Here is a 10,846-nt window from a genome sequence, read left to right on the forward strand (position 1 = left end):
CAAATACAAGTCAGATTTAACTATTCTTTGTATAAATCTAAGGAAGTGTTTTTTGCACACAGAGCGAGAATATGCATGCGATTGCTAGTTTTTGTCAGGAATTGCAAAATCTTAATTTAGCATTGCCTCCATCGGGTTGTCCCGTGAACATGTCTTCGAGGGCGTTTCTTTGATTAATGATTGATGTGTGAGGGCTTACATCCCAGTGGCAGTGCCATACCTGCACAGCAACAGTCATTCTTAATAATGAAAGCCAAAACAGCTTGATCTCAGATCTAGAGGCCCGGAGGCTTACTTGTCCAGTTTGGACTTGGACAAGTTATTTAACCTCTCTGACCCTTCAGTTCTTTCCATCTTGAATGACGGGATGCCTTAGAGGGTGAATATCACCCCTAATTCATATGCTAAAATCCTGACATCCAATGTGATCTTAGCAGTTGTGGCATGATCAGGACATGAGGGCAAAGGCTTCATGAATGAGATTCATGTGTGTTTAAAGGAGGGATGAAGGAGCTGCTTTATCATTCCATCATCCCACCATGATTTAGACAACCACCTAGAGGAAAGTGTGCTTCATAAAAAACAAACAAACAAACAAACAAACAAACAAACACCAAATCTGCTGGTGGCTTCACCATGGCCTTCCCAGTCTCCATAACTAGTAAAAACAAACTTCTGTTTGCAAGCCAGGCAGCCAGGGTTATTTTTAGGATTAAAAAAAAAAAGTAAGTCACCACTGTGAACAAGTTATTATTTAGTTTTACATAATAATATGAACATCTTTATAATTTTTCTGATTATTTAGTTTTCATAGGGAAAAATGAGAAATTTATTTTCAAACACAGAAAGTGAGGTAAAAGTCACCAGAAATATCACTACTTAAAATATCTTTGTGTTGTTTCTTGATGTTGTTTGCTTTTTTAAGACAAAATTTTGCTCTGTATCCCAGGGTAGCTTCTAACTCTGGGTCCCCCCCCTTCTTCTGCTAGAAAGACAGTTGTGTGGTCACCACATCTCACAGGCTTATTTGGATTATTTTTGTAGTTGAAAGTTACAGAACATTTAAAAAACTTACATTATAAAATTTTATTATAAAAGACTTGCAAATATAAACATCACACACCAAAATTAACTTGATCCAAAGTCTATGCAACTCAATGACTGTCTATATGGCTAGGATAGGCACCCAGATTTTAACTAAATCCAAAGTCTATGTGACTCAGTGAATGTCTATATGGCTAGGATAGGCACCCAGAATGGCAGAATCTGTGAAGCTTTATATTAGACTTTACACTTTTAGTATGGAATATATTTTTATGCACTTATCCACCACTCAAAGGAAAAAAAATCCATGACAGAATTAGAACTAGAAAAAAAAGTTATATCCATGGCCTTTCCAGTCTCCATAACTAGAAAAAATAAATTTCTGTTTATAAGTCAGTCAGCTAGGATTATTTTTAGAATAAAAAAAAAGTAAGTTACTACTGTGAATAAGTTATATCCTCTTTCATAATGGACACTAGTTTTTTTAAAAAGTAAATCTTGGAAGAATTCTGTAATTCATCCATTTTTCTGAAACCACAGCTCTCCCCTATGCAAGTCCAACACTGAGAGCATCTTCTGGTCTAGCGAATACAAACATGAGACATTGACCTTCTCATCCCCACATATGCTTACTTGATACATAGCCTTAGAGTGATTGAACAGCTTGAATTTTCTAAACTTTCCACATTAGAAATTTGTTATTCATTTTATTTTATGTCTACCCATATACTCTCCTTTATTTATCTATTTACATCATTTTTTTATATAATATATTTTGATGATGTTTTTCTGCTCCCTCAACTCCTCCCCACTTTTTTTTTTTTTTTTTTTAAGATTTACTTATTTTACTTATATGATTAACACTGAAGCTGTCTTCAGACACACCAGAAGAGGGCATCAGATCCCATTACAGATGGTTGTGAGCCACCATGTGGTTGCTGGGAATTGAACTCAGGACCCCTGGAAGAACAGTCAGTGCTCTTAACCACTGAAACATCTCTCCAGTCCCACTTTGATTCAATTAAAAAAAAAAAGTATTCTCTCCTGTGTTCTAGTTGTGGAACATTTGTTTGTTATTTGGTTATTCATCAGTAAGAGCTTGTATTACTCAATTTCTTGCTGTTGAAACAGAGGAAGGCTTGGTTTGCCACCTGCCAATCATCATTCTGTAACAAGCATTTCCATAAATGATTTCAGGGTCATCCCTGGCAGCATTATCTGAAGTAGTCTGGACTGAACACCGCTTCCAGCATTATCCCTGTGTGGGCCTGTGGCCTGGGGTTCCTTTTTCACCCCCAAGGCATGGTGATATAGCCTGCTTCTGACAAAAGCCTGCTTCTGACAAAAAGGAGAGGCTGTGGAGCTCAGGACCAGATCAGTGTTTCTTATTCTTTCTGCTGTCTGAACTTGTCTGTTCTAGAAAAGTCTAAGAACGTCTTCAGCATTTGTGAGTGTGTCTGGAACAGAGAAAGAACCCACAAACACTACAGCTAGTGCCCCTCCCCAACCTCAAATCTATTTAAGATTCAGCAAAAGACTCAGGAGCATAAGGGTTTAGGCAAGTTACCACTTGCCAGTGGTTTTCACTTAATAAAAACACCTTTATGGTTTTTTTCTTTCCCAATTACTTAAATAGATTCCCCCGAGGGAGCAGAATTGAAGCACACTTAAAACTATATGTAAAAGCAAAGTCTTCTAGAATCCCACTGCTTTTAGATATCTAGTTAGCACTTCATAAACGTACAGACCTTCCTTTAAGCACACACATGATTCACAAAGAGACTATTTTACAGAAACAGGACATAATAGATGCTATTTCATTGGAGCCTTTGAGAAAGTAACTTCTACTTTGCCAATGCTCTCTTTCAGACATTCTCAGAGAAAGGAAATATTAGCAGCTGCTGCCACACATCTTTTATGACCTTTATCAATATAGATTCAATAACTAATATATAATTTTGTATAATCATACAAAAGTATGTATATGTATAAGATAAGAAAAGGGATGATACAATTTTTCCATGCTATAATAACTCAGAAAATTCTGTCTGTTGGGGCTGGAGAGATGGCTCAGAGGTTAAGAGCACTGACTGCTCTTCCAGAGGTCCTGAGTTCAAATCCCAGCAACCACATGGTAGCTCACAACCATCTGTAATGAGATCTGGTGCCCTCTTCTGGAGTGTCTGGAGACAGCTACAGTGTACTCACATATAATAAATAAATCTTAAAAAAAGAAAAGAAAAGAAAATGCTGTATGTTAATGGTATCAGCTTTGAATTTTTAATTATTATTAGTCTTGCTTTACAACATAGTTGTAGCAATTTATTCAATCGTGCCCCTAATTTTAAGCAAAAACCTTTTCAATATTTTGTCATTCTAAATTCATTACTTTTTTTAAAAAAAATGAGCTACCATTAATCCTGATACAGTTTTGAGGTGGGGCACTTATTAAGTTGCTGTCATGACTGCTAAGAAAGCCAGTGTGATGGTTGGTGTCTTCAGGACTTTTGATCAGGCACTCGGAGGTCTGTGTGGTTACCCTCTATACTTTGAAGTAGTGCCCCTTTTAGTGGGACTGTCTCAAAATGGTGATCAGATCATGTTTCCAGCCTCAGGAGCTACTACTAAATTATTCCGTGGGGAAACTGTTGCTGAAGCGGAAAGGTTCTGTGTGGCTGACGTGGCAGGGCAGTTTGCAGTGTCTGCCAGCTGTGAGTAACAGCAGGCTGTCAGGATGGGATGTCGCAGGAGCAGCTGCAGCAGCTCCTCATTTAGGAGCAAAGATGTAAGTACTTATTTTCACCACTAACAACTTCACCCAAACCAAACCCAAGCAGAAGAAAACTAAGAGGGAATGTAATTTTCACTGGAGACCCCTCTAACAGATTCATTTGAAAAGCATGTAGTTTGAACCAGAGAAGACAGGCATTCAGGCCAGCACATGGTTTCATCAGAATGAAGAACTTGACAGGATCCTGTTTGGAAAAAAACAACAACAAAAAAAATCAACAACAACAACCATCGAGTTCAATGGTGGCTGAGGCTGGTTTAGACCCTCACTCTGTACAGGGACTGCATACCTTGGCAGGGGCCTTGCCTTGTTGGCTGGAATGCACGGCTAATGTGCATGTAATTTCAACTTTCACAGGAATTTAGGCAAGTTTGATTATGGTTAGATGAAAGGAGACTTGGCAATTACAGTGTTTGGGGAGAGGATAGAGCCCGTTAAATATTTTAAGGAGGATTCAAGCTGGTTAAAGCTGACTTAGAGACAACGTGGAAACTTCTGTTCTCAAGCTATACAGATGACAAGGGGCCTGGTGCCTGCCAACTGTGACACATGAGGACTTGGCACAGAGCGGTGAGCAAGCGGTGGCTGCGTGGCTTCTGTTCCCAAGGTTTATATCCTGAAGTCGGGTCCAGAGTTCCTGGTATTTGCCGAGTTCATAAACCATGTGTTTACAGGTTGGTGGTTTCCTTCCTTCCTTCCTTCCTTCCTTCCTTCCTTCCTTCCTTCCTTCCTTCCTTCCTTTCTTTCTTTCTTTCTTTCTTTCTTTCTTTCTTTCTTTCTTTCTTTCTTTCTTTGGAGACTCTTTTTTTTTTCTGCTCACCAGCTTTGCAGGAAACCTCAAAAGGGACTACCTGTTGTCTACCTGGAGTGCAGTTAATGTTTTGGCCAACAGATATTTTTAACTCCCACCTCTCTGCTGGGAGAACCTAGGCAAACAAAGTGGAAGAAGTGATGGCCCCTGTGGAATTTGCAGCTCAGTAGGAAAAACAGATGTTACAAGGGGAGGAGTGACCGCTGGGTTGGGAGAGGAGAGAGCTGGGTCTTGGCCCAGATCCCGATGAGCCATGTGCCACTCTGGGCTGCAGCTCGTGGGCTGTGTAGTGACTGCATGGGGATGGATGAGCTCCCACCTGGTGTGAGTTTCCTGCTTGCTGAACAGTTTCTCACACAGCTCTGGATTTTATCCACATGTAAAAGGATGGATATTTTCCTTAGGAGTGTATCTCACCCATCACCAATTAGGACTCTTCACATTGTGATATTCTTCTGGAAGAGCCTGGGAAGATCCTCCTAGAGAGGACCCACTCACAGTATAGATACTTTAGGAACAAGCCTTGCTTTCAAGAAAAAGGCCTTATGAGTAGTGATTCGATGCCACCTCATCTTAGATGTCTGGGTATCGGTTTTCGCGTGGCTGGTGCTTGGGTCAGGAGCCTTTACTACTGGTGACTTTTGAGGAACAGAGGGACAAAATGAAAGTTCTTAAGATGACCTGAAAGAAATTTGAATGATTAAAAACAAACAAACAAACAAACAAACAAACAAACATATAAAACAGGCAGTGGTTTCAACTAAAATACTGAATACTTGCCGTTAGTGACTGTGTGGAGTTTCCTGGCTTCCAGAAACTCACTACCATAGATCAACTGATTACCCTGGAAACTGGGGGAAACTCATAAGATGCTTTAATAGAGATGATAGATTTCTTTAACATAATTACTACACACATATTCCCCCATCAGCCTTGCCTAGCCTAGCTCACTAAACTATCTACATAGGTCTGAATGCATCGCTTGCTCTCTGTACTTTTGCATTTATTGGGGTTCTTCATGGTTATGGTTGTTTGTTATTGCTTGAGACAGGTCTTATGTAGCCCAGGCCTGCCTTCAGCTTACTATACAGTCTAGGCTGGACTTGAACTCCTTATCCTCCTACTTTAGACTCTCAAGTGCTGGGACTATAGGCATTTGATACTATACCAAGCTAAAGTGTCCTTTTGACCTGGACAAGTCCCCTCCCCAGAGACTACCACCTCCATCTCCCAGTCCTTTATTTACCTGCTCCTTCAGCCTCTTCTTTCATTGGTTTCCCATTTTGAGTTAAAAAACTCTTGTGTGTTCCATTTTACAGTATCCTACTAATCATCAAGCCAGCCAATGAAAACGCACAACTCCTTCACCACATCTGCTCTCTTCTCTCCATTCTGATCTTTCCATCAACCCCATGAAACTGAATTAACACAGTTTCAAATTTGTATAGGATGTGATCTCCTACACTATTTTCTCTCCTTTCCCCTGTCCCGTTCTGTTTGGTACTGGATCTCTTGTGGCCCAGGTCGCCCAGGTTACTCTGGCGTCAGACGCACTCACTGGCCTTCCTGCTGTCATCTCCCTCCATGCAGTTCCGACCCTGTGTTCTCCATGTACACGGACCTTTCTGCCTTCTTTTCTCACCTAAACGGTTATTTTGAAGCCTGTGTTCACCTTTGATGGTCTCATTTAAAGCTGTGATTTTAATTATGACGTGGGTGTTGATACTGCCTAAATTAAAGCACACAAAATCTTCAGGACAAAAACACAAGCATAAACAGATGAATATCATCTGCCACAAACCCATGTCTCCTTAGACTTCTCTTGGGAGTTCCTCCTGACTCACTGTTGCCACTTTGGACCCCTCTAGCAAGCGTTCCCAAAGGCAACTAAACTCACCGTGGCCCAACATGCTTCTCCCAGTAAAATTCTTGATCAGGGACATCAGCATCCGAGGTCACCAATCCAGGACTGTGTAAGTCCAATTAACCCGCTTGTTCTGCTTCCTTGCTATATTTTGAATCTGACACCCACGCCTAGATCAGTCTTTTTTTCCACCAGTCCCTTGGTTTGGCCTGAAGCCTGTACCGAATTAAGGAGATCATTACTGACTGTCTCTGAAGCTTCGCCTTGCCTGTGGTATAGCATTATGGAACCATTCTCTCCACTATTTACTGTGGGGCAATGGGCTATTCACAGACAGACTGGTCTCCAGTTGAACTGAGGTGTGGAACCCCGGGACCTGGTGGTGATAATTCACCTACATGGGATGGTAGGCGTTCCCTCATGTTTCCTGGACTCAAGGCTCCTGTTGAAGTTACCGCCCCCCACAGCCCCCACAGGAGAAGTGTGTGGCTAGTAGTCATGGAGACAATGTCCCAAGCTTCTGACCTTCAGGCTAGACTTCTCCCAGTTACCTAGCAACACCAAGATAACGTCCTACCTTAAGAGGGGCTGCTTGGCCCCTCCTCACTCTCTTACACTCTCCCTCTTGCTCTCTCTCTCCTCATACTCTCCTCGTTCTCTCTTCCTCTCTCTTCCTCTCTCTCCCCCCTCTCTCCCTCTTACTCTCTCTCTTACTTTAGCCTTTCTTCTCTCTCTTCTTTTCCCCTTCCCTCCTCTTGGCCTCTTCTCTCTCTCTCTCTTTTACCTTTTCTCTTTCCCCCTGCTTTTCTACAATAAAGCTCTAAAACCATAGATTGTCTCTGTTCATCAAGGCCTGCTGTGCTTGGATGATGGGATAGGCTTTCTTTTAATGAGCCATTCCTAATCTCCTGTCAGAAGGCCTTCCTGTGCTCCAGCCGTGGACTGGACTAAAGACTCTCGCCTGTGTGGGAACCTCTTTCCCTCTGCTCTTTCTCCCGTATTCCTGGGGTTGAGGGTGTCGCCCCAGGGCCCCTGATATTGGGGGCAGTCTCTTATTCACCCCCCGTCGAGTGGGGTCCAGTGGCTTAGATGCCCACCCGGGGCCAAGTGGAAAGCATCTGGCAGCCCTCCCACGTCTGCCTGCCCAGAGCACAGGAGGAACTCTGGCTGGACGCGGGCATTCTCCCCCTCCCACTCTTTCCCTTCCCCCCTTAGTAGCCCACAATTTACCACCTGATGTTAGGAAGGTATGAGACAGAATTATGTTTTATTTTGTAATCCTGATGCTTATAACAGCATAAGGCACATAGCAGTTACTTAATTGACTATTATTGAGCGAATGGATGGGGGAGGAGATGGCTACCAGTTCCACCCATATTGGCTTTGTGCTATCTCAGCTAACCCAGTGGCAGGGGTATTTTTCTTCTTCTTCCGTGGTTTCAGGAAAACTTCTGTAGGTTGGAGACATCACCACCCCCAAGCTCCAGTTCAGAGTGAGATGTCCCTGGACATGTGCTGGATGCTGAATTAGTCTCTGTGGTTAGGGAGACATAAAATTCTCATATTTATGTCTGAATATTTGTGCCCACTCTTAGATAAAAAGATGGGCTATGTCTCATATGTGGTATATAAGTTAAGAATAGACAGGGAAGATTTTTAAAAGGAAAACTGATGAATTATTGTCAGAAATGACAGGATGTTGGGCAGGCAGAAATAGCAGATATGTTTTTTTAAGTAAAGAACCCTAGGTCTTAGCTGTGAGTTGACAGCACATGCTTTTAATCCCAGCGCTCAGCAGGCAAAGGCAGGTGGAGGCCAGCCTGGTCTACAGAGTGAGTTCCCGGACAGCCAGGGCTACACAGAGATATTTGGCCCCCAAAACAAACAAACAAACACACCCAAACAACAACAACAACAACAACAACAAAACCAAAAACATCCCAGCAAACCCAACCCTCCCTAAAATAAAACAAAAACAAACAAAAAACCCATACCCAGGTCTTGGGAGAGGTGGGGCTACATGCCTCTCTCTGTGGCTGAGTGAGGCAGCTAGGATGGGCTGGGTGGCTTTAACTGTCAGTGCTGCTTTTTATGTCCTAGGCTCTCAAATCATCAAGTCTATGACCCATGCCACTGACTGTGGCTGCTGTGCCCTAGGCTTTCCTTTGCCTAAGAATCTTTTTCCAGTGTTCACCGTTCTCGCCGGAGCACACTTGTCTCTTTCACCTACTTCCAGGATCGTGCACTCTTAGTTTGCAGGTCTCAGTTGCAGCTGCTTTTCTTTTGAGAAGCTTTCTTTGACTGGGTGTGGCTCCTTCATAATGGATTTCACTACCTTCATACTCTCATTCCCTATACACGCCATTGTAACTAATTTGTCTGTATCCCCATTAGATAGTTGTCTTGGCTAAGTTTAATGTCAACTTGACACAAACTACAGTCATGAGAGAGGAGAGAGTCTCAGTTGAGAAAACGCCTTCGTTAGATCCAGCTGTAAGGCATTTTCTTAATTAGTGATTGATGAGGGAGGGACCAGCTCATTGTGGGTGGTGCAGTCCCTGGGCTGGTGGTCCTGGATTCTATAAGAAACACCGAGCAAAGCCATGAGGAGCAAGCCAGTAAGAAGCACTCCTCACCTCATGACCTCTGCATCAGCTCCTGTCTCCAGTTCCTGTCCTATCTGAGTTCCTGTCCTGACTTCCTTTAATGATGGACTATGATGTAGAAGTGTAAGCCAAATAAACCCTTCCTTCCCCAAACTGCTTTTGGTCATGGCGTTTCATCAGAGCAATAGAGAACCTAAGACACCAGTAAACTCCAAGAGTACAAGGAGTAAGTTCACCTTGCTCTCTTTATGTGGCTTAACTTGGCATGTAAGAGGCACTTACTCCCTAGTTATTAGGTAAGGACAGGAACTGTGCATTCTTTCTATGTAGTTTTGGGATTTGCCTTCTTCACTAGAGGAGCTATGGAGAATTAGCTTCTCTAGGAGGAAAATAATCTTATTTCAATTAACAAATGAATTTATATTTGTGTGACACAATAATTACTTGTTGAATGAAAGAACTGCTTTTTCTCATTCTCTATAGATGAGTTAGACCCCAGTTGGAGTCAGTTAATGACATCATGTATTTGATGAATGACACCTGGATCAGCACGAGGACATGATGTCATTAATGCCATGAGGAATACAAAGCGTATCCTTAGTGTTAAAGAAAACAGTGGTAGCAATCTTGTAGAGAAACTCCAGCACAGGAGGAATGTCAGGAAGGGCAGTGTTTGCTCAGCACACAGAGAGTCTGCAGCTGCCCCCAGAAAACAGCAAACTTTGGCAACTGTGTTGTGATGGCTGCAGACATTCGTGCTCAGAAAAGAACCCTCTCCATCATCCTGACATGCCCTTCAGTGTCCTCTAGAACTGAAGTTTGACCCTTGGTTTCTGCCATCATAAGTGGTTCCTACAGAAATTGCCCTAATGTGCTAAATTCAGTACCGGAGCAGCCCTCCCGGAGAGCAGCTCTATGTGCAGGCACTAATTCCAGACTGAGAGAACAAGGGGCGTAAGTGCCACTAAAACACGTGTATGCATTCACCGCCTATTTCTGTCCATGAACAGTGGGCAGAGGGGCAGGACACCAGAAAGTGGAATGGGACTTTGTTGGCTGACAAATTGGATGAGGAGAAAAAAAAACCAGAAATGAATCTTTGAGTTCTTATTTTTATCGTTGAATAGCTGTCTACTTACCTACCAATCTATCATTAGGCTGAATGAGCCTATTTATACAGGCTGGATGACTTTGAAGGTTGTAATCATTGTATTCACATGAAATGAGTTTTTACATAATTGCATTTTTGTGTTGAATCTATTCTATGCCTATTGCTAAGTACTGTGCTTTTTTTTCTTTTTCTTTTTTTGGACGAAAACATTGGGCTAGAAATCCTCTGATTGATTTCCTGTGAAGTTCTTCATTTGGTGACTAATGCAGATGTACCGAATGAGCTTGGCAAAATCTCTGATCCTTTCTGGCCTTCCCTATTGTTTCTCAAATGAACAGTCCCACGGATTCCACCAGATAACGCAATAACAAGTCAAGGACAGGTACTTCTCGGGAAGACAAGATAAGGTAGCCGTGGGTTATTATGATAAGAGAAAGGGCAGAATGACTATTGGAAATAGTAACGATGGGCTAGATTATCAATAATAAAGTAAAACTACGTGAAAAGTTCATTATGAATGAAAGATAAAAGCTAAAAAAATGCCGGGCGTGGTGGCGCACGCCTTTAATCCCAGCACTCGGGAGGCAGAGGCAGGCGGATTTCTTTTTTTTTTTTTTTT

General features: G+C 42.3%; 1 protein-coding gene across 2 annotated transcripts in view; it reads left to right on the forward strand.

Annotated features, from left to right (window-relative positions):
• The first annotated feature begins 3,758 nt into the window (after nt 1-3,758).
• Nucleotides 3,759-10,846, forward strand: part of LOC110311456 (protein transport protein Sec16B) — a 62,614-nt gene continuing 55,526 nt past the window's right edge. Inside the window, exons 1-2 of one of the 2 annotated variants that reach the window (XM_029476203.1) lie at nt 3,759-3,829; nt 4,342-4,509. The gene's annotated coding sequence lies outside the window, so the exon portion shown is untranslated. The remainder of the gene's footprint in view (nt 3,830-4,341; nt 4,510-10,846) is intronic. The other variant, XM_029476212.1, reaches the window with a different exon arrangement.

This window comes from Mus caroli, chromosome 1 (genome assembly GCF_900094665.2).
Source record: "Mus caroli chromosome 1, CAROLI_EIJ_v1.1, whole genome shotgun sequence".
NCBI classification, from domain to species: Eukaryota; Metazoa; Chordata; class Mammalia; order Rodentia; family Muridae; genus Mus; species Mus caroli.